Source organism: Dromaius novaehollandiae, chromosome Z (assembly GCF_036370855.1).
Source record: "Dromaius novaehollandiae isolate bDroNov1 chromosome Z, bDroNov1.hap1, whole genome shotgun sequence".
Classification (NCBI taxonomy): domain Eukaryota; kingdom Metazoa; phylum Chordata; class Aves; order Casuariiformes; family Dromaiidae; genus Dromaius; species Dromaius novaehollandiae.
In genome coordinates this window covers 42,859,705-42,886,864 of record NC_088132.1, presented here as the reverse complement: position 1 = coordinate 42,886,864, position 27,160 = coordinate 42,859,705, and the positions used below count along the sequence as shown (strand labels likewise).

The 27,160-nt window shown below is 39.5% G+C and overlaps 1 long non-coding RNA gene across 2 annotated transcripts in view; it reads right to left on the bottom strand.

Annotated features, from left to right (window-relative positions):
* Positions 1-424: 424 nt before the first annotated feature.
* The window catches only part of LOC135325037 (uncharacterized), a 46,810-nt gene continuing 20,074 nt past the window's right edge, over positions 425-27,160 (bottom strand). The window contains exons 2-5 of one of the 2 annotated variants that reach the window (XR_010386255.1): positions 12,265-12,397; positions 11,396-11,587; positions 7,269-7,380; positions 425-532 (exon numbers count right to left, since the gene is read on the bottom strand). This is a non-coding gene — a long non-coding RNA (uncharacterized LOC135325037). Of the gene's footprint in view, positions 533-6,038; positions 6,791-7,268; positions 7,381-11,395; positions 11,588-12,264; positions 12,398-27,160 lie in introns of those variants that run through there. The other variant, XR_010386256.1, reaches the window with a different exon arrangement.

Sequence of the window (27,160 nt, the reverse complement as noted above, 5' to 3'; positions counted from 1 at the left end):
TTGTAAAACCCTGGTTTTCATGTAAAAATTAAAAGCTTTTCTCCAAAGGATGAGCCATGATCCTCAGTATCAACTCTGATTCTAAAGAGTAATGAGTATGGATATCAAAATTCAAAAAGAAAGAATGGTTCTTTTGACTATCAGACATATTGATAGGCCCTTAAGTATTTTCTCCAGTCAGGCACAATAAGATTATTGACACTGTTAATAGTATTAAATTTCCCATAAGGAAACCAGCATTTTACTGTAAGTGAAAACGTTTATCAGGATGACAAGATATATTTTTGCATTGTAAATATCATGATAGATAGACATACAGAGAGGGACAGAGAGATTTCCTTTCTGAAATGTTTAGCTTCAAAGAACGACATCTGTTACCATGATGTTTTAGATCTTATTAGTTTAAAACAGAAGAGTGACTTACATCTATGTGTAAAAATCACTTCAGACTTTCCCTCTTCAGCTGTTCCAGCCCATCTGCAGTTGCTGGTTACTAACATCCAAGGAGATTTCTTGCCAAAGCACAGAACCACTGGGAAAGAATTATAATATCCTATTAATCCAAGTGTGTACTTCTCCTTGGAGACTGTATTTTGAAATCATATTATTTGCTGTTTGTAAATGTCAGTCATGCTCTTAGACAGTTTCAGTTTCCTGGAGGAAAGAATTAAGGGTTTCTAGAAGAATTTCTAGAAGAATTCTAAAGTGTAGGCATAGTCTAAAGGTTCACTTCAATTTTCAAACATTATCAGAACTATGAATATAATTTAATTGGGAGATTAATTATCATGATGTTTTTCACTTCAATTCTTTCTCACTCCTATGTACAGCAACACACTAATAAATGCAAAAGTCATCTTTGCTGAACTGCATTTCATGATTTTACAATTTTTTAAAAAAATATTTTATTTACACAATAGAATGTATCTACATGGAAGTTTTCATCATTACACACAGACTCTGAAGCAATTCCTTTCTCATGGAGAGGTACTGGAAATTCCTAAAATACTAGAAAAGACTGCAATGTTGTGATATGTTCTCCTAACTCCAATAAAAGCAGCGTGTACCAGAGATCACTGAAGACTGCTAGGAGCACAGCTAAGTACTGTAACAGTCAGAAGAGTACAGTGTGTCATGTACAGCCAAACTTCCTTTTCAGCATCACTATTTACCTATCACTGCTGTAGGTTTCTGTAGGATTGTCCCAGTGTTAACAAATCCCATGCTATGAAACAAGATGAAACTATGCCTTGCTTTGTTTTGTTCTGATGGAAAGACGGCAGCGTTGTCAGTGGACTAGTAACTTCACTTGTTAAGAGGACTGACTCCCTTTCTCTGCCTCTCTTTTCTCCCCTCCCCTTTCACCTCTCTCTCTGCAAGGGAATTAAAATGACTTTTACAATAGTACGAGGTTCTGTCATAATCTCCCTCAGCAGATATTCGATAAAGGAGATAATAGCCCCAGAACACCAAAAGCAGCCTCTCCTTTCTAATGCTTTTCTTCTGAAGAGCGAATATGAAGCTATGTGAGGAAAACAGATTCCAAATTCTTTGCATTCTAGAGGTCTGACACAAGATATTCTGCAGTCTGTCCAATTTCTCCTTTTCAGCCTTACATTTTCCCTAAGAAAACCAGACAACACAATAAGGAATAAGAAGCCTTACAAATGTACCGTATTAGCATCCACCAGGTTTTGCAAGGAAAGTGCTGAACAAAGCAGCTAATTCCTAGACCTGCCCCATTCCTGTCCAGACTTACTCTTGAGATCTTACTGAGCCCAAACAGCACAGAGAATGCAACTGGACAGAGCACAAAGGCACATTACAAATGGGTGCTGAACTAGTGACTTTTCTACAGTGCAGTATCAGCTTAAAATAATATTTTAGTCACTTCAAGTAAGTCACCTCACTGCTGCATCTATTAAACAATATTTGCCTTATGGAAATACTCATTAGATATCACTGGAGTGACTTAAAACATGCTTTTGATTTAAACATTTATTACCTAAATTGGTTAAGGCTGGAGACAGCATGAGCTAAATTACATTCTGTTGAACTGCAGTTTTGTGATCCATTCAATTGCAAAGGCTATATAGCAACTACAACCACATTGGACAAACATGCAGCTGAAGCTGCATAACTGAGAACCCGCATCCTGGAAACAATTAGATTAAACCAGACTAGTCATGTACTGTGTCATGAAACCTTGCCATTAAAATAAAAGGTATTACAGAGAATATGAAGACAGACTCTTCTCACAGACACAATGAAGTGACAAGAGGCAACGGTCTCAGCTTGCAGCATAAGAAGTTCTAACCAGATATAAGGGAAAAAGTGTTCACCATGGGAGTAGTTAAGCACTGGCACAGGTGCCCTGAGAAAATGTGGAATCTCCATCCTTGGAGTTTCCTTGTCCTCAACTCGGCCAGGCACTGAGCAACCTGATCTTACCTGGAAGCTAGCCCTGCTTTGAGTAAGATGATGAACTAGATGACATTCGGAGATCCTGTACATCCTAAATTATGCTATGAAATTAGAACTTTCTACACAGAGATAAGAGTTTATAACCAGGTTTAAACTCACTTTCTATTTCACTTTGATTTTAACATATATTCTTAACAAAATTTTACTAATCAGGAAGTAAAATGCATGACATTGTAGATAACTTCATCAAATCCGAAGCACACTACATTATCTATAACTCCCAGCTTCTCTAAGGTACCAGAGCTAGTTCAGTTTTTCAGCAGAATAGACAAAACTGAATTTTGCTGCCTCAAGAATAAGAACAAAATAAAGCATTTACTGAAATAACTTACTTACCCCACTCCAGTACAGCTAGGGAGGATTCCATGAGTGGCTGGCGAGAGAAGTGAGGTGTTAGGGATTGAGAGGGTCAGTGTGGTTTAGGAAAACTGTAGATGGGAATCACTCTCACTGCCCAGTGTCCAGCCAATCATGCTGTGGGCCTAGGACTTGCAGAGTTACACAGTGCTAGCGGCAGTGTTAGGCCTCCCTCTAGTAGTGGGAACTCTGGGTGCAGGCAGCCATGCATTATGGGGAGTAACACAAGAACTTCCTCACAGACTGGGCTCCTGATCTGCAGCCCACACATCCCACATTTTCACATTTAAGAGGTCTCCACTAGAGTCTGCAGAAGAGCCATAAGCACCCTAGCGCTGGGATGCAGATGTCAGGTAAGTGCTGCACACACTGTTGATACACACATTGGTGAGAAGGAAGATGAAGACTTGGAGGGTGAGGCTGTGCAGGAACTGTGTTACGCTGTTTTGCAGATCTTAGCAGGGATTCACTGAGTGTGGAGCCTGGTTATAGCTGTTTCAAGCAGGTTCTTGCTACTTGCTCTTGGCAGGCCTGAAGAGTCCTGCTTTTAGGACTTTGCAGAGCTTGTAGTTCAGGCCAGGAGAACCAGCAGCACAGAGCTGATATTGCCACCCCCACCCCTGCCACACTGGCAATGGCTTACAGATGCCTTTGCACAAAACTGGCTCAAGCAGGCACCAACCATGGTTGCTCAGCAAACTGACTGGCTCATGCTACCAGCACATATATCCATGATGTCAGTCTCTGAACAGAAAGTGCAATGCTCCAAGTGCCACTCAGGCTAGATCTACTCTAGGTAATTCTAACACAGCCATGTTGATCACATGTGCAGTGAGTCCGAAAGTTATAAACAGTGGATACAAATACCTTCCTCAAACCACAAGTACCTCAAGTACTGTCAGACCTCCTGAGGAGAAATGAAACATTACTAGCAAACAGAGTGCTTAAGGCAATAAAAGGCCTGTGCTCCTATCTTTCCCAGACAAACCTAGTACTATGTCTAAACTACTAAATAAATTGACCCAGCGCTCTTCCTCTTCTTTTGTCCTCCCCTTCCCCTCTAAACACTCTGGCCTCAGCCACACTGTGCGCTTGGAACAATTCCTGGATTGCGCTCCTGAACTGTACCTAGAAATTGTCTAGGAAAGCCAACATTAGCCAAAGCCAAAGTTGTGCCAAGGAGTGTGCTAACAGCTAAGCAGAAAGGGTAACTGCAGGCCAGCACCTGAGTCAATGCCCTGGGCCTGTTTACTAGGATAAATGTAGCTAGTTTGCCTTGGATGTAGCATTTACCAGAGCCCTGGGTATGATGTGCTCTCCAGGAGCCTCTCACTTCTACCAGCATTCTTCAGAGATTGCCTTTTTCTTGATCGCAAATAGCTTTATTTCAGCTCTCAACCTAGATTTCTCCTCCTCTGTACAATACCATGGCGCAGAACTCAACACAAGTAGAATATCACATAAGTTGGTACGTGCCATGGCTAGTTGGTGATGACTTAGATTATTGTAAGCAGTTAGCAAAGGGATCATTCTAGCAGGCAATTGTATAGCAACCAATGCAACAGCAAACAAATGATGAATCATATAATATTCATGAAATATTGTAGGCAGCTCCTCTGCACAAAATGATCTAATCTGTGGTAGGAATCTTCTAGAAAATTTGGGATAAACTAGATAAAGGTGTTAAGAATATGAATCAGCTTGAACAAAACACTTTAAATCAACTAAAGGCAATTTGAGCCAGAAGATCATACCGAAGGATCAAGCCCTTTATTTCCTAGGAAACTAGGAGGAATAGTTCTCAAGGAGCTATGATACTGGCAAATACCATCCAAGTACAGATATTACAAGTAAAACTCAATACTCATCTAGGTTTATACTACAGAGAATTTGTCCAGGCAGAGTATGAAGGTCTGAGCCCTACCCAAAACAGCTATACTGACAAAAGGCCTTACAGGAAAAGCAACATTTTTTTCTCCAGAATAGCTTGCTCCCCTGGGGGCAGGTGAGAGGGAGGCTACACTGGCTTTACTATACATATATAGTGCAAATCTTTGCCTTTATAGCTCTAGTGCTAGTATACACACATGTAACTTTATATTCCAGTAAAGCACTCCTAATGTAAACATAGGCTAAAGGTTAACATTCTCTTGTAAACTTCTCTAGACTTTTTGTGTTTTAAAAAGCAGCTTTCAGATAAAATTGGATAGTCTGTGCTCATTTCTGAAGCTACCATCCAAACAGAATTCTTCTGGCATGGTCAAAGCACGAACTCTTGAACATGATATTATAGAATAAACAGATCTGTTTCATTCTCCTTCAAATGTAGGTAGGATATTTATTATTTACTGCATGGAAAAAGCTAATATATAAGCAACATGTTCAAGTTTCTAAGCTTTGGAGTAAAAATTAATAATTAAAGACTATAAGAAACCAATTGACCATGTTCTCTGAGAGCCAACAACAATGACTCACATTTCTTGGAAGAGTTTGACAGTTGCCATATATCTACAAACAAAAATAGCCCCACTGCTGGCATACCCTACTGCTGGTGGTGCCTGTAACTGCTGGTTCTGCATTTTCTTTCTCTGATAAGCATGCCAGCCTACCTGCATAAGCCTGCCATTTGAGCTAAAACAAATCACTCCCTGGCTCCCTGTTCAAAGCACTTTGTGCATGTTAATTCAAATGCATCAAACCATTTTTTCTGCTGACTTATCAGATGTGCGCCATATAAAAAATTAGGCAAATGCTTAATTGGAACAAGATTTATTCTGGCAGAGTTTTTGGCTTGGCATCATATAAAAAACTGGATAGCTATTGTCTCATCGGCCCTCAGAGTGGTCACCAAGTTTATCTAGCCTCCAATAATCTGCCAAACATGAAGTCAGGTAGAAATGTCTTCACAGTCTTGAAACAAAACTGGAGGGGAAATGGTTGAAAGAGAACTGCAATGAGGAAGCAATTAGGCAGAACTGCAAGGGTTGTGCATTTCAGCCAGGCATGTGTTCTTTTATTTATCTGGGTTTATAAGTGAAGATTACAAGAGCAGCCAAATTATAAAGAACAAATTGTACATCTTTAGTACTTAAATTCCACAAATATGTAATTCTGGATGTACTAGAAACACTGATCCTGGGCCAAGATAGAGTCAGTTAAGAACACTGTAACAAAAAAGGAGAAAAACAAAAAGGAAGTATAAATAATGTATTTCTATACCACAGAAGAGCTGTAGATCATCTTAAGCAATTGTCATCGCATGGGCTTTTCATATTAGATTCCTATTCCTTCCACTCTATCACTTACAGAACAGAAAACAACCTCTACAAGTTTTGAAGTATCCTTCACCAAGAATATGCTAGTCTCAAATGAAATCCTGTCTATATTTATAAGTTTATATGAAATACAGCTGTGTGCAAAGCAGATTTCTGCTGCTCTGTGGCTAAAGTCTTTCCCTTCCATCTACTGGCACAAAGGATACATCTGTACTGCATTTGTAAAGGATGCCCCAAGGCAAGGTTCAAGACCAAATGCACAGTCCATACAGACAGCAGGCTTTGAAGTACAGCCCCAGCTGCAGCCAGAGGCCACTTTGTGAAGGACGCCACATGCCCACACATGTCCTGTAGCTTAATGTGCTGCTGGATATCTCAGTATGCAGCCTTACAGCAGACAGGCGGTCCATGGGCTGTCTGTAGGCAACTTGTGCAGCAGTCGTGTGGATTAGAAGGAGAAGTCAGTCCTAATGATGGTGTTCACAGTCCTTTCTGAGACCACTCATATGACATAGGTATAGCCATAAGATTCAAGATCTGAGTAACGGTGCAATTCCACTGAGCAAGGAAGAGCAAGATGTCAAGAGCTTCATTTGTTTCTTCCACTTTGGCTCCTGCCACCCAAAGCATAGACTAGTTCAGAGCCAGGGACTGCACAAGGAGTGGTCTTTCAACTGAAATTGCAAAGGAGCAATCACCATAAAGAAGAAAGGAAACCACCAGCTAAGCCCACCACAGTGCTCACATGAGTGACCACAGAGAGGATACACTGCAATTTCATAGGCATAGGAGATGGTAGATGAAGGAGTCCTTTTTTTCTGGCCACTCCGAAAGAGTCTTGTAAACATCCTTTCTTGAACAGACTGGGCAAGATTTGCATACAAGAGTGTTTTCTCTTCTTCATGTGTCCTTCCATCACAGTTAAATGTTTTTTCCAAAATAAGGCACATGCTATAGCTTGACCTGCAGCCCACTGGCTAGGCCTTTGGTATTACACAGCAATTCCAAAATAGTATATGATCTATGATCTGTGTTTCTCCACATATATCTTTCCATATATCTGCTTCATCAGATTACGCATTATCTCTTACCCTATTAACACTTGTTCAAAGGCAAGTAAAACTGTCCAGCTTGGCTAGCCTGTTTTCTTACCTGAAGGTAGGTGTCAAGAAGCATAGGTTTTTGTTCGTAATCCCACATTAAGATCAGTGACTCATGAATGCCATGTTTCCATTTGTGTAAACGTATGAGTGAATGTCACCTCCTGAAAGAAAAAAAAAAAGAACATCAGAATACAGAGTGGATCAGAAATCTCTGACTAATTTCTCCTAATTCCTTGCTTTAAATGTAGAAAATTCTTGCCTTTTCTTTGATTATTTTACTCATGACATTTGATTCATCTTCAGATTCACTAGAAATAGACAGCTTTCTTTCCTTGTTTAACACAGGAGACATGCTGGTCTTCAGCTTACATTAGAAAATGAGTAATGCCAGTGTTCACTATCTCAGTCCTTGTGAGTTCCCACTCACTGTAGGTGAAATTTATCTTCATGGGTTGGGAGGAGGGGAGAGGAGGATCTGTCCCAGACCTGTGCATCACTTTAGTCCACAGAATAGGGTTTATCAGGACCTAGCACAAAGCTGAATTTCTGCTTTCTAATTAGAGACCGGTGGAAACTGGGACTGACAATGCTGTCAGGGACTGACTCTACTGGCAGAAAGCCATGACTGACAATGCTGTCGTCGCAGCCCCTTGTCCCCACACAGAGGCACCAGTCTGCTCTCAGCCTTCATGTTACAGGTCCAAGTCTATGACCCGATCCATAAAAGGACTTAAATCTCTGAAGTAAGACGTAAACAGAACTTAGGTCAAAACATGCAAGCCTCAAAACCCCTGTCTAAACCCACTGCTGAGTAAATCCTTAGAGACACCTAAAATTTGAGACAGGCAGTTCACAGGCTGCTTATGGTGCAGCTCAGCAACTGTGCAGGCATGATTCAGTACTGTCTCTCCTGAACACACTGCCTGACCCCCTCCCACGGCCCATGAAGGCCCAGAGCCGATCCCCACCCCAGTCCCAAGGTGTTAAGTTTAGCAGGCGTGCTCAGATCGCACCCAGCGCACCTCAGTAACATCAGGATCCACACCAAACACAACAGCAGTAATTATGGCCATGTTCAAAACTGTGGTCAGCCAAGAGAAAGCTGGCAGTGGCATGTGTCTCTAACAATGGCAAACTCACTAAGTATCTACTGGCATATTTTGAAGCCAGTTGCTAAGATTAGGACACACAGCTCCTAAAATAACGAGCTTACAACACACTTTTACAGCATAATAAATTACTTTTTGTTGGTGTCAGAAGAGGTAAAATATGTGCACTGAAGCCCTGAGGACTGGTCAGAAGTTTTGTCTTTCAGTATTAAATTCCTAAAGGAATGACAAATCTGGTTCTTCAAAAATTAGACCGGAGCTCTAAGTCACTTCTCTTGCCTTCATATTGTAATAATAATAGTAAAGCACACATAGTTCAAGTCGCCCCTACCTAATATGTTATGAGACAAAGAATAAGGAGAAGAAAACACAACAAAAACAGAAGCAAACGTACATATGTGAGAAATTTCACCAGTTTCACCAGTCCTCTGTGCAGGTACCTTTGGTTTTCTTACCTGCACATTGCCCATTACAACATTCCAACCAGCGGAATCCTTGTTCCTCTCTCTCAAATTTCCATCAGTCATCACAGCTTTTCATGGAAAAGTGCTGCCTTCTCCCCAACTCCACATATAAATTGCACATATAAATTACTGAACTAAAGAGCGAGATAAGGAACATATACTAACAAATCAAGGACAGATTTACAGTCAAATATGTGATGACACTGGGAGATAGCAACAGAAAAAAAGAGTCTCATATATCTAATGATATATCCCACAGTTGCTTCAAGCCTAATAAAAGCTGAAATATTACTATATAGAGATTTTTTAAAAATAATTTTACAGGTGTTTAACTTACATTAATTACAATTTTATTCTGCCGAAAAGATTTCTTGCATATGATAATAATGCTGCCTGACTGATGGAAAAAATAACTAAAATTATTTTTAAAAGGCTTCAACAAATTTTAAAATTGTCTCTCACTGAAGTATGTGGCATATGCCAAATAAATAATGATGAGGTGTATATTACTGGCTGGAGTGACATATTTACAGTACGATCTTATTAACTTGGCCTTGAAGCCATCCCAAACCCATGCTGATAAAAGTTTACATCATACAGTATGCAGTGTCATCATATAGTCTGCGCATGAGGTTATTCATATTGCATCAAAACAATGAACAAAGTGATCAGCATTTCAAATATCACAGGAATCATCGATGTAATTAGTCACTAAGGAATGACTGCTACACGTAACAGAGTGTACTGAATAACTGATGTTCTACAGTGCTAATGAAAAGCACATCTATAGTTTATCTCATGATCAATATAACAATGAATTCAGACCCTGAGCTTTCCTTTATAATAAAAACAAGACTGTTAAACCAGAAACTACAGGTCAATTCCGTTCTCCATCACATCCAGATAATCTTCAGAGCTGTATAATTATAATCAGGAATTGCATAATTATAACTTGAAGCATAATTTGACACAATGAATCAAAATAAGTTTTGCATTCAATTAATTTATATGCTCCCAAGAAAATCAGAAAACATGAAATCATTTAACCTGTTACTATTAGTCCTTTCTAAGAACTTCTGTATCTTTACACATCCTCTTGATATCCTCTACCCAGTCACTGATTTCTTGTACTATCAAATCTGCAACACGATTTTTTAAAGCTTCAGAAGCATCCTGCATCACATTTGCATATTAATAGTTATGTCTCATAGGGATTGTAAATTTCATATATGTAAGTTAGTAGTTTAATTTAGAATTATTTTTCTCTTTAATGAAATCTTCCCAGATTATTTTAATGTTTTGTCAGTCCATAAACATCTTGTGTACTGCTCCTCAAAGTTCAGTGGTCCAGATTTTAAAATTTGATTAAATTTTGAGTGCATTGAGTTTAGATACATTAAGAAGACCTCAATCTCTAAAAAGCACCTTTTAAAAATTAGAACTTTAACAGTGTCTAAGGTTTGGCACCCAAAATTTGAACTCACAATTCAGAATCGCAGTCACTTTTGAAAAATCAACAGTTCTGTATTTCTAATACTCAGCCCATGTTTTTGCTTTCTTGTCAGCCATTAATGTTTGAGCTTTCATCATTTGCTAAACTCAGTCCTAGAGAAGATTTCATGAGAATCTTGATGCTATCCAATACAGAAAGCTGATACACTTATGCGGAAAGAATTGGATCATCATTTTTAACAGAATATTACTGTTCTTTCTTTCAAGGAAGGAATGTTCATATTAATTGAAAATAGCTATTAAACTCGGTCTAAATTAGCATGGCAACCTAGTTCAACAGCAACTAAGAATGGATGGCCAGAACAGTCTCTGAGTTGTCATCAAATAAGGCTGGAAATCCAAGTGTTTTCTCTACATACACTGGAATTACCATACCAAAGTCTGAATGGAAGTCGTAGACATTTCGTAAAATTCAAAGCCCTGACAGATTTCAAAAGCTGTAGTGAAACAGGGAATCCTCTGCCACTGTTGTCCAAACGAATGAGAGAAGAGACATTGTATAGGAATAGGCACTTCCACAACTGTGAATTATTTACGTGGATATTTCTAACGTAGCAATGCAAAACAGATCTCCAGGCATGTGTCTGAGCTTGGTTCAAACCAAGCACTTGGGTGCAAGCAACCCATCTAGGGAGAGAACAAGGCAGTACTCCTCACAGCTCTTCCGCCGCTCAAAAGGAAGTCATTGCACGTCTCAGCTGCACAGTGTGGCCTATCAGCAAATCTTTCCAAAGTGTACCCTTGCACTGAAGCTTGTCTTATGTATGTGAAGCTAGATTGTAAGGATGGGGAAGAGTTCTTCAAATTATCATTGTTTTGTTGAAGAGATCTGTATCCCTCTTACAATTTCATGTTCAATTATGAGCCAAGTTTAAGGATTTAAATGAAGGAGAGATTTTCAAAACTTTTTAGCTTCCAGAATTGAGGCCAGAATTTCACAAAAGCTACGTACATCAAGCACAAAGTTCTTGGAAGTCCAGTCATTAGAGTCACAATGGGAACCGCTAAACAAGGAGCATATTTTTTAAAAAAGATGGCTATAAAATGGCTGTTGCAATGGGAATTGAATGCACTTAGCATTGCATACTTACCACTTAGTTTGAAAGATGAAGCACAAGATATTTAAGAGTCAACATTTTCTCTTGCTTTAGCAAGACTCACAATCCTTCAGCTCACAATCCTTCAGGTTATGAATCAGGAATGGGGTGGAAATAAATTTGTATGAAATTTCAAGAGGCAGGATGATGTCTGAATCACTTCCCCAAATCTGTAGTGCTCAGAAGCTGGATAATGTGGAAGAAGAGTATATTTCTGATCAATCCTTTTAAATATTTGCTTGATGTCAATATTCCATTTATTCCAAGTTTATTCTACATAAACAAACTCACAGATGCAGATACATTCTAAATTATTAGTTGGCTTAAAAATTGTACTTAAAAATGTTATTTTAAAACTGTTTTTCCTCTACAACTTCCCAGTGGTCTCTGGGAACTGCTATATACAGTTCTGGCAAGCACTAGGTTCACAGCTGCTACAAGTTATTTATTTATTTATGCACCATCCTACTTGGCACAATAGGTTTAATTTTGTTAAAGGCACAGTGAATGGGTATAAATCAGGATTTTCAAAGGAATTCAGTCCTATGAACTGTTAACGTTAGGGGCTGAAAGCCTCTGCTAAGACCCAGAACGGCAACAGCAGTAGAGGCTTCTTAGCCTTGCTCTCTCAAACATAACTTAGCCCTCAAACAGGAAAGACAATCTCTAAGGGAGAGAAGAATCTCAGGCTGTGGGCCTATATATGCCTGACTGGAAAATCCTCAGAAATGCCTGCAGTGGGAATACCTGGATCAGGAATCATTTTCGGGACCAGAGCCTTAACTTTCGATCTTACAACTATCATTTCGAATCAGGAAGCTGACAACACACAAAGGGTGGATCTTACAGTGTGAAACACTTACCAGGAGGGAGGCTGAAACTGAATTTTCTTCAGATTTCCCAGTAGTTGTCAGATTCAGAGGGCTTTCTGTCACTTATGTATTTGAAGCCATAATTTCCATCAAGTCGGTTCAGAGCACATTCCTGAACTGGATTCTGATGAGACAAATTTGGTATTAGTTCAGTGGTCAGCAATGGTGGAAATGTGTAAAGCCTTCTTGCCGATGCCACTCGAGTTATAATCTCAGGATATCCCAATAGTGCCCCGCCTCTCTGTGGGCTAACGTAGCACATTATAATAGCACTTCACTTCACAGCAATAAATTGTTTGGGGCTCAGGGTCTATGGCAGAAAATATGTACCCCAGAAAAATTACAACTTTGCAGCCCATCTTGATGGTAAATACAGACTCCAATGCTGAGGATTCTTGGGAGAATTTCCTGGAAGGTGAGGAAGGACATTTTCTACTGGAACTGGAATTTGCAGTGAAAAGCAAGATGAAATATCCATCTCTGCACACTGTAATCAAGCTGGCATATTGTCCAACACTGATCATCACTACAGTTACAGGGCCTGATCTGTTCTGGGTCTAAAGTGTCAGAGAAATGTAGAATTTTATCCATTTGTAGGCTGGCCACATATTGCAGCCATACAAGAATTAAAAATGTGTGTGGTAAATTAAATAACTAAACAGAGGTAGGCAGACAAATATGTGGATTTTGAAATGGAAAACATTACTTCCATCTGTTTTGGTGGAATGATACATACTTCAGCACAGGACCTGGTGTGCTTATCTGTAAAGCACCATGTGCATTTATGGTGCTGTATAAATAATACATTTGGAGAAATGGCCACTAACAAACTGAAACAAAGAAAGATCATGGAAAAATTGTGGCACAAATAGTGCTTGTTTTCTTTAAAAAATAAAAAAAAAAAATGCCCAGGAAATAGAAATTCACTATAAATTGTGGAATTATGCCTCTGTATATGACAGCTTCTTTTTTTTCTGTCGTACACACTGTACTACATTGTACTGATGTAATTCTTAACAAATAGATTCAGCCTGATCACATTAAATGGGAGGGTTCCTGTAAAAAATGTCTTGCCTGTGAAATGGAAAGCTATGCTGTTAATAATTTAAATACCATCTACCAATACTGCAGTATCCCACTGAATAATTCAGAAGTATATTAGATTCATGTTATGAGATTTCAAAATTAATATTTGCATTTTGCAGCCACCCTTTCTAATCAAGTTTCCATAAACATCTTGATGAAGGTAAATGAATTCCTAATTTGATGTTTTGTGCTGATAAGTGCAACTAGTTTGCAGGCTAAATTAAAATTGGGTTTTTGTCTAAGTAACAATTGCCTCAGTCAAATATTCTTTTGAATCAGTTGTTCAATATAAGCTCATTGCACACTGCTATTGAAAATGAATCCATTCTTAAGACCAGACGTGGTATCTCTACACATGCAAAATACTAAGCAAGTTGCCCTAAGCAAAAAGATAAAGACTCTTATTCCAGAGAGAATCTCAATCTTTGTTACCTGCTTTGAGCTTTGGGACTCTCTCTCTTTGGTGCTCCTTATGCTGTCAGACAGGCCAGGATTCTGCCCACACATTCCTGTTTCCACACATTATGTCAAAATCAGATCTCTTTAGCCCACATCCTCAAAAGTATTTACAAATAGCCAAACTCTGTCCCATTCACAGAAGCACTGATGGGAGACCTGATGACACCTCCCTTTCTGATACCTGTCAGACTCTCCCAGGGATAGCTGTACAGCAACTGCAACCACAGACACTTCGCACAAAAGATGCCCTTGCTTGGAGATTGCCAGACAGAAAGAGCAATTTTTGTCCTCTGCTATTCTGATACATTAGGAATAAAATGAATGTTGTTGAGAGAATATAGGAAGACTTCTACTACCTACCAGTGTAGCCAATAGAGATAAGTAATTAGTGTTTCTACGCCACCATCTATGGCTTTGCTGATGCGACCTAGATTGTCACAGGCTATTGCTTCAGCAGAGCAGTATTCAAAGTCTCTGATCCACACCTGCATTACTCACTTGTTCTCACTGGCTGTACAGAAGTTCATTTCAGACATGGTTAAAGATGTGACCAAATGTGCCACTACATTTCCATTACAATATTCATCAGAGGGCATCTTAAGCATCATTCAGCACATACTCCACTAAGCTGGCAGCAGCAACCTGTGCACAAAGTGCATCTTGTAGCCTACTTTGAGCAATCCCATCCTTGCCAACAGCTTTGCTAGTGGAGAGCAAACATTTGCAGGCATATTTGCTTACCTACACAACCCTAACCATGGACACAGATAGGATCTGTGTCTGTGCCTCTTGCACATCTAGTCAGCAGTGACTACTGTTGAAGTATTCATCTCAGATCAGTGGGGCTTGCAAACATTGCTGCTCTCAAGCTTTCTGCTTGATGTGCATCTATTCCCTGCAGACCTTCTAGAATCCTTGCTGCAATGGAAGTGCAGAAACACAAATAAGACCATGTTCTTTTTTGTGAGTAACTGAAGTATCCTAACAGCCTGTACCCTGGCCTCTGGAGGAACAGATCTGCAGCCTTTTATAAAGTGTAAAGACTTTTCCTAAGGAATAATGAGTAACAAATTTAATTTTGTATTTTTCTTCTTCTTCATTCCATCTTAGTTGTTCTTTTAGTCTTCATTTCATCTGCAGTATCTGCAACACCACTTGGTAAAAAGAAAAGGTATTTAGTACCAGGGAAGGAAATAATTACAGTCTTTGGACATATTGAAGTGTGTGGTTAGCTGTGGGGGAGATGTGGATGCTTCAGTGTTCCTTGAGATGGAACCAGGTAGAATTACAGTAAGTACAGAGCACAAAGAGTTAGCATGACCTTCTGAGAACCATGTATAACGTTACATTTTCAGGCAAGAATATGTTCATGAACAAATGGAAGAAGAATCCTAGAATGTCCTGCTGTTGAGACACTTAGCGAACAGGCTGAGAAAAATCTGCCCACAGAAAATGATGAGTTAATGCAGCCATAGTACGCCTGTATTACAATTAAATCCTAATTACATGAGGGACATTAGAGCAAAAGAAATATACTAAGAATTGCCTTGGTATAACATGAGTTTGTTGCTCATACAGATCACATTCCAAATCCACTTCGACAAATGGCATACAGCCAAGGTGAAGAGCATCCGGTGTGAGCTCATCATCCTGAGGGAAAGGGAGTGGGCTGCAGGAAGCAAGCTATATTGAACAACGAGTACTGACCGGGTGAGCTTTCTTTTCAGTCAGTCAAAGATCATATGGCTCCCAGTGGTTTAAGAGCTGCTTCTATATCCAGTGATTTCTGCACAGAAGTATACAGAAGTATTCATGAAAGTATTTGCAACCACATTCTGTCACTGGCTTTCTTTCATTCATTTCTCTTTTTGTTTTTGGAATTAACTCTTTTGAGGCTTCTCAGTGCTTTAAAGATCATTTCTCTTTAATAATCTTTAAGCTTTAAATAAGCTTAAACTACAGGCTTGCACTGGCCCTGATCTTAGATTCCTTATTAATCTCAGAATAGCTAGAAGTAGTCCTCTGTGGCACCTAATTCTTAATTTCCCTAAGCTTTTCTCTTGCCACACTTCTCAGTGCCTTCTGAACTTGAGAAATGTACACCTCTCTGCACCTCAGCATGTACACTCTGCTAAGACTAATGAGAGATCTGTTTATTTATACTAATCAGCTGCTGCGATTTTCAGGGAGTTGCAACTAAAGCCTTTACATTTGCACAGTTGCACAGTTTCCTTGCACTTTGTTCAACTTGTTTGTCTCTGACTACATAAGTAACCTCAAACATAACTAATTTCTTTCAGTTTGATTTTGTATCTAATTGCACTTCACTTTAAAGTCCTCTTTTGTGATGTGCTGCAGAATATTGCACCACTGCTTACTGCAGTATTAATCATTCTTGTCCCAAGGCAGCACATCCTGAAAGATCTGTCACACACCACACGGTTACTGCAGCAACTGCAGTTACTTCAATGTGTTAAGTCTGGCATCTAGGTCCAAGAAAGTATCCAGATGATTAGCTCCCATTGAATGTCCTGAGAATCCTGGGTAAACCTTCTAAGAGATGAGACTATGGAATAAGTGAAGTGATACTTGTAATTGAGCTGAAAATCCTTGTATTATCTGGAATGTAGACAAAATTCTTCCACACTGTTCCTGTGGGTTTGCTCTTGCTAAAACTTTGGGGTTAGGCAAGTTCTGACTTTACTGAGTCTATGATAGGAAGAGGTGCAAATAAAACCATGACTATAAGCCAAGCCTTTCTTGGCTAAGGCACAAAATTTAGTCCCATTGTCACAAACTGGAAATGAATATTTATTTCCTCAAGTGGCTACTGTTATCTCTGGATCCTTGGGTCTAGTCATGGTCTATATGGCACTGGACTTGAGACAGAGGGGTGCCACCTAACCCTGGAGCCATACTAGTCCTTAGCCAAGACTGAGCAGAATTACCATTGACCTTAAATTATGTCTTGTTTCAATGGCCACTACACAGCTTTCTGAGCAGCCAGAAATTGCTAGAGTGCTGCAGCCCTGCAACTGCACATTTCCCATGGTGTATCTTCCATTCTGAAGCAATCAGGAGTTTCCCTCGGGAAACTGCTCTCAGCCAAGCAAAAAACTGAGTAGTCAGCGATAGAAGAGGTATCTAAAATTTAATTTGTACCAGATCACCTACAAAGCTTTCCGGTCTATTAAGCCATATCATTCCCTGTGCTTTTTTTACTCACAGGTTACCTCACTGACCATTTAGAAAGAGTTCTGGGTCAGATACAATTCTGTTCTGTCTCTTATATTTTATGCATCATTACTTTCTTTGTTTTTTTCTAATACTTTAATTTTTTGCAACAGGAATCCCCATGAGAAGTAGGAAAGAGCAAGACAATATCAAACCGTGCTAGGGCAGATCCTGTCAATTTCGTAATCCATCCCTAAGAAGTGTAACACCCGCCTGCAGTACAGCATAGAAATACTTTGTTTTCATTACAGCTGATTGTGTTTGTTCAATTAAATTAAGGCACACAATAGTTCTGTCTAAAACAGAGCTTTCAGCTTTGTTTGCACGGGTAAAGGAAAACCTCAACCCTTTCAACAAAACCAAGAACTACCTATTCAAGCAGGATGTCCCAAAACCAAACATTCCCAAAAGAGAAATTAGAATTTAAAACCTGTTCAGGTTTCGGCCCAATCTGTTCTGTGGTCCCATTGTTTCTGCAGAAATTTTTTCAATACACAGTCTAGACAGTAGCCTTGACAGGCTTATCTTTTATTCATGGAAGATGAGGGGAGAGCAGGAAAGAGAGAGATGATCTGGCTATTGCAGATTTCATTGTACACCCACTCAGATCTTCTTGTTTCTGTTTTGCTGTGTGGTTTGTCCTTTTGCATCTACATTCATCACCATATGTCCTCTGTTCACACTAGATCCTCAGGGAATCAAATAGCAATGCATTCCCAATATCAAACATTCAAATCTTCCGAACGGTCTGTGCCTTGCACCATACACACACTCAGCTGGTGTATGTCCCCACAACAGAATGAATGCAGGTTCTTAATCAAGTTTTAGACTTCTTTTCCCACAGACCATGGGAACATGGGGATTTGGGTCAGTCTGTCTAGGTGCTGATGCAGGCAGCACCCAGCCTGCACAACTCAGGAGCTGGCAGACCTCCACTGCCCCCTCCTGATTGCTTGGGACGACATCTTTCTGCCCTTCAATCCACTTTCATTTTTCTGAAATAGGAGCAGGCTGAGGCCCAGGTATCCCCAAATAATCTTCCTGTCCTTCTCAAAGAATCTCCTGGGCTGGCCAAGGACTAACTCAGCCACAGAACAAAACTGACCAGCAGCAACAACAAGGCTCTAAGTCGACCAGGAGGAACACACCTTGGCATCATACCAGCAGCCCTGACCTATCCAAGTGCCATGGTCTCCAGTCTGCCTCAGAGCCTCTCTTCTACTGAGTAGAAGGAAATGGAAGAAAGGCAGATATATGCATTTTTTGTGACTGCAAGCATGCTCCCTGTCTTAATGGGGGTCTCTAGCTTCCCCATGAGAACAATATTAAATATCCATAGCTGTAATGAAGCACAAGGTCGATGCATCATGCACCCGGACTCTTGCCATTGGTCTGGTTCCTAGACTTAAAAAAAAAAAAATCAGCTTTGCTGGTGGCCATGAATTCTGGCAGAGAGGTTATATTTTTGAAATAGAAGGCAAGGAGATTCCAAAGGAAAAACAGGATGCCTGATTGTGCACCTCAGGGAGAGACTGAGTAATGCCCAGTGGCAGCAAACCTCCGCTTGCTGCTGAGAGGGACAACTGTGTACATGGGTGTAAATGGGGAAAATGACTGGAAATACTAGAGAAGGGAATATAAATAATTCTGTATTCTTCCCCTGTATGCCATGCTAGAAATTATTTTCCAATAGCCACATTCTCAGATATCAGAGAATCAGGAAATTCAACAACCCTCTCTCCCTTTTAACATGCTGCACTTTGGCAGCTCACAGCAGTTCATTTGGCAGGCGTGTGTACCAAATGTTCATTTCAGTCTTGTAACAGATGGAACGCATTACACACAGCCCTGCATGCCCTAGGTACAATATCTAATACTTGAACTAGGAAAGGACATCCAGCAGATCCCACTGACCACAGAATTGCTTCCATATCGTTGGAAGTGATCTATAAATTAGTTAGAAGTAAATATTTTCTCCACATGATAAATAAATGTATATGCCTGCCTGCAGCAGCCTTTGTATTCATGGAAGCAATTTATTCTTGCATTCGTATTTTACTTTGCATATGACTGACCTGAAATCTAAACCTAAATAATCAAATCTCCTTTGATCTACTTACATCTGTGGTATAATTCTGGAGCACCATATCATTTTGCTAGCTGCTTGATTTTGGTAGCTTTATCATCATATTGTTACACATTCAAAATTAAAATAGTAGCCACACAAAATTATCAGAGACCACAGGCTTTCAATTAAATTATAGATTAAAAAGTTCTACTCAAATCATAGATTAAATCTAAAGTTAGTGGCAGTTCTAACTGCCAGTCCAGTTTCAAGTATCACCTAAGAGAGAGTTTCAGAAATGCACCTAGCAGCATGCAGGTTTCTGAGTGCCCAAAACGGGTGATTCGATGGAGCTGGAGAAAGCACCTCTCAAAACATGGTAGCTCCCAGGTGCATGTCTACGGCCAACCAAGAGGGTAGAATGAGAAATAACAGAAGGAAAAATATTAAAATATAAACACTGAATGAACTCTGCTCTGTCAGATGTATTTTATATGCTTTTCTGCATATATTATATGCTTTTCTGCAGCATTAGATTTGCTTTTTACAAAACCTATTTTTTTTTACTGTTGGGATGCAACACAGAAGTTAATTTGTCAGTGCTTGGGTGCTGTTTGAGTGCAATCCCTCCACACATTTTAAAAGAGAAAGGAATATCCTTAGTATCCTGGACTAGATAACACCGCCTGGTCACTAAAGTCAGTTATAATGCGTGTGTACCAGATAGTAAAATGACTATTTTAAAATACATTTTATCAAGCCCTTATCACAAGGCAATTGGTGCAACACTGTGACGAGTCTCCAGAACAAACAATGGCAATCCCAAGCACTTTCCCAGCCCAGCAATGTGGAACACCATTTTGAGTTTCCTTCTCACTCCTACTTGAATTTTAGCTTATCAAGAACTTTCAACACATGGGTAGTTTCTAACTTGCTTTGTGGTTTCAGATGAGTTAGTCACTCCATCCTCCCATTTCTGAATCTCTAAGATGGGGATAAAATATTAACTGATATCGCTAATCCAGTTTGAGGATGCCCTGATGTTTGAACAGCAGCCATCCATGTGTATAGTGCTACACAGCTTCTATGACTGAATTACAGATAGTGACGTAAGTATTGCAACTACTCAAACACCAATATAAGCCATAATCAGAAAACTTTGCAGAGCTGTATTTGAGATACAGGCAAACTATATGGCTCCATTTACTTTTCTATGATCAACATTTCCTCTTATAGAACATGGACTACAGTGACAAAGGAATTTACTATAACATGTGCGCTGCAGTATTAGCTGCCGCTGTACTTGGCTTATCAGAGTGCATAGGAGACTCCCTCCTCTCTCCGACATGTCTGAGAATGAGTTAATTTCTGCTTGTTCTTTTATACATGTATATATGATTTCTGCTTATATATGTATACATCCACATATGAAATAAGTCCTTTGGTGTTTAGCAAAAGATAATGGTTCATTTGTAAACATAATCACCCATTGCCTGACCTATCAGACCAAAATTATCTGGTGGCCAAGTGGCTATCCAGTTAGAGGGTAAATGTACATACGAACAGGCTTACATAGGGAATGGTTCAAGAAAGTAGTTGGCTCTGTTTTCTTCTTATTGAAGATAACAATATTAGATCTACCAGGAAAACCTCTAAACCAAACACTTTTCTTCAAAAAATTCATTTCCTGCTGCCATAGAAACAGTCTTAAACTGAGTGAGGCAGAGGTACAAAGTTAGTGTTTACTGAATTCTTACATTCCATAAGTTATCCAGACCATAGAGACAAGATAGTAGGCAAGGCAAATTGCAATTCCTAATTCCTGGAAAGAGAATAAGAATTTATGGAGAGGAATACTTCTGTGGTCATGCCAAGACCTATCTCTTTGCTCCAACTGCAGTTGGATTTTACTGAAGGGAAAACAAGTGCCAATGAAGCAAATAAGTTCACACATTTCAGTAAGATATATAAAATACTATTTATAAGAATGTCAGTAGGTAGCTATATTATTTCAGTTTGAATGTATAACAACTTGTTTCAGGCATGAAAATGCAATGCTGCTTGAAAACTCAGTTGCACCCATAAAATGAGATAGAGCAGGCAAAAAAGGGGGGCAAAAAGTATAGCACACTGGCTGTGACTAGTACAAGTCTTCTCTCACACAGATACACACGAATTACTTCAGTTCTACTGTAGTGATGAAGCTAGATAGGGAAAGCATTGCGCCCCCCTACCCCTGCAAACTCTTGATTGTTAGGCATTTGTAGAGTGCTGAGGACTCTGGAATCCTAAGCATGACTGGGGCTCTTGGGACTTTTATAATGATAGTAATGATGGTATGAGGATGAAGGTGTTGACAACAACGCACCTCAGGCAGACACGCACATGGCTGTGTTACCAACAAAAGTGCTGCAACATAATAGATCATCAAGCCTGAGCTGCCTGGGCATTTCACTGGGGCATTTTTATGCATACATAGTCACTTTATCCATCTTCTTGATTCTTCTATCTATGTGCAAGATATCAGTCTGTCTAAGCAATGCCTTGCTATTACGTCCTGGGGTGAGCTAAGCATATTGATTTGCTTATGCATCAGATATAACTCCAGAAATAAAAGAATAAATATGTGCAATATATACAGGAAGTGTAGGGTAGAGCTACATAGTTCAGTGAAGGTAGTCCACAATTTGCTCTGCTCATAACCATGACTTGGCAAGCTATAAAACAGGTCTGCTCTAGAAGTCATAGGAACACACTGATGCTGGGTTGCGCCTATGCCCTGCTAAGGACTCTGACTCACGGTTCTTGTCAAAGTTAGATGACATATGTCACAGACAAAGAAACGATCACTCTCATCTTACCTATCGCCTGCCAAGCAGCGGTGGCAGGAAAGACAATGTGTCTTCCTTTCAGCAAAGGCAGTTCACAGCCAGGCCACTGACTTGACATGAATATGGGTGAGCCAGTGGCTGGGGTATAGCACAATCGCTGTTACAAGGGTAAAAATAACTTCTGGTGGTAAACTCCGCATCTGGCATAGCCAAGATCAAAAGGGAACCTGAATAAGAGCTCAGAGCGCCATATACCTATTGTTTGACTCATCTCAGAGCATTGCAGGAAGGTCAAATCTGGTTTGCACCTAAACATGTAGATATGTCCTCAACATGTTTAGAAGAAATATACATGTATTGAAGCACACACTTCCCATATGTTTGCTCCTGATGACTATTTCGAGTACGCTTAACACAATGGGATGGAATGATTACTGGACATAGCCTGATATCTGACCCTTGAAACTGCTAACATCCTTAAAAAAACCAAAAACCTAAGAACAAAAAGATAGCAGTGCTTTTAGCCAGTTTTCACTCACAGTTATCAGAGCTGGGCAAAATCAGTAATTATATACATGTGCTTACATTCACACACATGAACACAACATGAAAGTTTTTGTTTATGTATGCTAAGGATCTCAACAATCACTTAAAAAAAGCTGATTAAGACAATAAATATGTGTCAGAGTTTGGGCTGGTATTACTCCTGAAGGCCTTTGTTAAAACTATGAACAGAGGTGAAGCAACTACAAGCTTGAACTAGATTATATCAGATGCCAGCTGCTTTCTTTCTAGACTGTATTTCACTCTTTTCGCTCTCCCTTCCATTTGATTTAAACCCCATTTTTAATCCTGGTCCCATCAGTGCAGCCTTTTCAAAGAACATTTCTCATGATATAAAAGGTTTCCATATGGGTAAACTTAATGAAAAGTCATTTATTTCTAGCTTTGGGGCAAATCACAAAAAAACTGCCTAGTGACTACACAGGATTGTAAAAACAAATCATTTTGAGTTCTCCAGGCCATAGGCTCCTTGACAGGTTGTGTCTTGGCAGGCATCTATTTCATCTTTCCAAATATTTGATAGAATTTGCATGGCTCTTTGACAGCTCAACTCAGCAGTGCTGGAAGCTACCATTCCACTGCAGCCCTGCCTCACCGTCCCCTACTGCTCAGCCACACTCCATTTGATGTGGCTAAGGATTTTAAAGCCAAATGCAACTGCTTCAACAGGAGCTCTACACTGGGTCCAAATCTGAGACCATTCTTTTCAGCCACAGAATGAACAGTTTTGGCACAACGTTATGGTGTTGACTCCTGAAGACAGTGTGATGCTGTTAGGTAGCTACAGCATTTTTGGTTTCCAGTTTGCCCTCCTCATCTCCTAGAGGTCACCAACACGCAGCCATGACATCTGAACTGCAGGTGAAACAGTTCCCAGACCACTGCAGTTCATAAACTGGAACATTGCTTGAACCTGGCACAAATTTTGGATTGCTTCAGGAATGGGCTGGATCAAGTGGCCTCACTTGTCATCCAGATATTCTTCGTCATAAAGCCGGTGATCTCCAAGACAGGCTGGGAAATGGCTGGGGGCAATATGACTACAGCACTGTGACTTAAACCCACTGCATCAACCCCCTATGGAATCCTTTGACTGTTGAAAAAGTCAAGTGTTCATTTGACCTCTATTCCCACCTAATAATGATTATAAATATATTATTACACATTAACAAATGATTTTTATGCTTCATTATCTTGTTTTACAAGGTGTTTGCTAGATTCCCAGTTGGTTAAGATAATCATATTACTTCAGTGGCCAAGCCATTGGCCGTTCAGTGGCCATTGGCACTCTGTCCCATCTGTGTCTGGTCCTGGGCACAACATAATTTTGAATTTAGACCTATCTATTGTTATCCACACCTTACTCTTTTCAACCTTATTCTGCTGCAGTGTATTCTTAATGACGCTTTCTCTTCCAAGCTGGAAAAAGTGACAGTGAATTTGCTTCTTAAGCACCATAACTTTCTGGGAGTGCATAGCACTGGCATCTTTTGACTTTAATTAATTGTCCATTGGATTCTAGGTGACATATAACAACATAGATTCTGACGTGAATGACATGAGAGATGCCTACTTAGAAAAATGCCTCTCTTCTCATGAGATACTGTTAAAGCTTCTGCTTTAACAGATGGTGCTCACCTGGAGACCTGAAAAATAAAAAAAAGGGAATGATGATACCTGTTTTCTTCTAGGGAAATCTTTTGAATAAAACAGCCTGTTTGGTTTTTCATTTTTGTTTTTTAATAGAAAATTGCAATAGGTATTGTTAGAGGTTGGGTTCAATCTTGTTCAATCTGTGAAGTTCAACCATTTCCCTACACTGAAGATAGCTGTATCAAATGTTAAGGACATTTTCCTGCAGGAAACAAAGGCAAAGGAATCTTGTTGCCCTAGGTAAAGTGGATTATACATGTTTTTGTTCTAAGTATGAATGGATGCAAGCAGTTCAGGTGAGAAAAGGAGTGAGACGCTCACAGAAAAAGACATAGAAGAAATCTTCAGTTTGTTGGGGCCCAAAAAGGCACAGAGAGAGGTTTAGGTCCCAAACTAAAAGACAGTGAGGAGGAAATTATTGTTCCTCCTCTGCTTAAGATATCTGAACTTTATCTGTCATTGTAAATAAATGAAACAGCATAAACTAACTCAGCGCCATGCTCAGTGTCTCCTCCTCACTGGAATATCCTAAAAAGTCCCAAATGTTATCTAGCTAGTTGGACCAAAAGAAAGGCAGTTATCTGTGTTACTTCTTTTGGGAAGAAGGAGAATTTGTGTGGGAAGATCTGTTCCCTGCTGTTCTACATTTGTTCCCATTTCTGATGGGTGGATTCTGGTTAATTAGGCTTTACATAATTTGTTATTTAAGTAATTGCTAAACTATTTGTTAAGTAATTGTGGGATCTAGATCTGCAAATAGGTTCTATTTCCTAAATTAAAAAAAGAAATAACACAGTTGCCTATGAAACACCGTCAGTGAGGCATTTTACTTTTCTCCCACCCTCTTCCTCTTTTTTCCCATCTCCCAGGAAGCTGGTATTCCATAACTTGACTCCAGTGAGACCACTGCTCCAGCTATCTGGCTTTTCTCTCTCCCTTACTGTAAGATCTAATCATTCCTTGGAGAGAGCTTGAAGCTTTTCCTAGAAGAAAGGAAGTGAAAAAAAATGAGCAAGAGATACTATGCTTTATAGTCTACCCAGAAGAGCAAAAGCCTTATCTCTTCAATACATCTCCCCAGAGACATGCTTTGCAAATGAAGCCAGGGTCCAAAGTTTTTAAAAAAAACACGAAACAAAAAACCCAAGCATAATTAAAAGAGCTTTACAGAAAGACCCTGAAAGTTCTCTTAGTTTTTTAAACTTTCCATTACTGACTCGTATATGAACTATATCAACCTAAATGTTTTGCTTAAAAATAGTTATATTCCTCATAATCAAAACAAGTCTTTCATTCCTTTCTATTCTTCTTTCTTTTCTCCTCCCACAATGGATTGGCCATATGTTTGGAGCTCACTGAAGTGGAATGCTCACAGAAGAGAAGGGAACTTTTCTACTGAATTAAGTATCATCACAGTCACATATCAAAGAGTCTCTTCCTTTCTTACAGAAGGGGAGAGCTAAGAATACAGTTACTATGCATGGTATGGGAGATACCACTTGTATACATTCCAGTTTCTGTCTCTCATGATAGACTTTTTAATATTTTACTCTTCCAGGTAATTTCATCATTTGTCCATTTAAAGGTTAATGGAACTGGAATTCTTTACAGGTTTTGTTGACTAATAATGACTGAGAATAAACTCTATTTTTAGAGCTAGCTAGCTAATAAAAAGTTTAATTGTTTATCGCTAATGTTCCAAGACTCAGATGTTGTGATAATTGCAATGAATGATCTGGTGTACAAGAAACAGATGCTGTAAATGAGAAGACATGAAAATGTTACACCAATGTACTTAAAGTTTTAATTCAATATATCCTATTTATTTTAAAAAACAGACTTTAAATTTGCAAATTTGCTGCTTTTCTTCATAAAGATCCATTACAGCCGCAATTCAATTTCATGAAAAAAAACTTAGACCACTTGCTTTTTTACCATTCATGACATGCAAGAAAATGATATTTTAAAAGTACAAAGCCCATAGAGAGTGGATGGTGCATGTGGAAATTTCACTGGGAATTTTTAGATTTGTCTATTTCCTCATCTTGTCCACATTTACTCTTTATTCATATAGAATCACTTAAGTTATCTCTGGATGTCATCTGCTCCAACGTCCTACTCAAAGCAGGGCTAGCTTTCAAGTTAGATCAGGTTGCTCAGTGCCTGGCCCAGCTGAGGACAAGGAAACTCCAAGGATGGAGATTCCACGTCCTCTCGGGGCACCTGTGCCAGTGCTTAACCACTTCCATGGTGAACACTTCTTTTCTTACATCCAGGTAGAATTTCTTTTCTACAGGTTATGACTGTTGCCTTTTGTCCTTTAAGTGTGCACTGCTCAGAAGAGTCTGGCCTTGTCTTCCCTACAGTCCCCCCCTAAACAGTTGGGGATAAGCAATAAGATCCCCCCTTAGTCTTCTGAAAACAAAGCTGAACAAACTCAGTACTCTCAGATATGGAGGTATGTTACAAGCGCCAGCCATCTTAGTGGCCTTCTGCTGGACTCTATGGTTTGGCAATATCTTTCTTGTACTGGGGTCCCAAAACTGGACACAGTACTCCAGATGTAGTCTCACAAGTGTACAATGGAGAGGAATAATCACTTCCCTGGACCCGCTGATTGCAATCTTGCTAATGCAGCCCAGCATTCATATATAGTACCTGTCTTTACTCACAGTGCCAATAGTACTTAATTGTCTCCACAGGTACTTAAGATCCAAACAGGCAAAAAGGCTTTACTCATATAAATTGAAATAAACTCCATGATATCACTTCCTTAAGGAAGTATTAAACAAGTGTTTAATGTAATGTCTCTTCAGAGATTGTATGATGAGCGGAATAAATCTAGACCTCCAAATATAAGGTCATAAACCATTAAACCATGTAACATGGAAGGCTCTTCTAGCCTCAAGTTGCCGCTACCAGTATGCAGAAAGCAGCAGTAGGTACAGTTCCAAAATAGCATGGGATCAGAAACTAAAGCAAGCATCAGACTTGA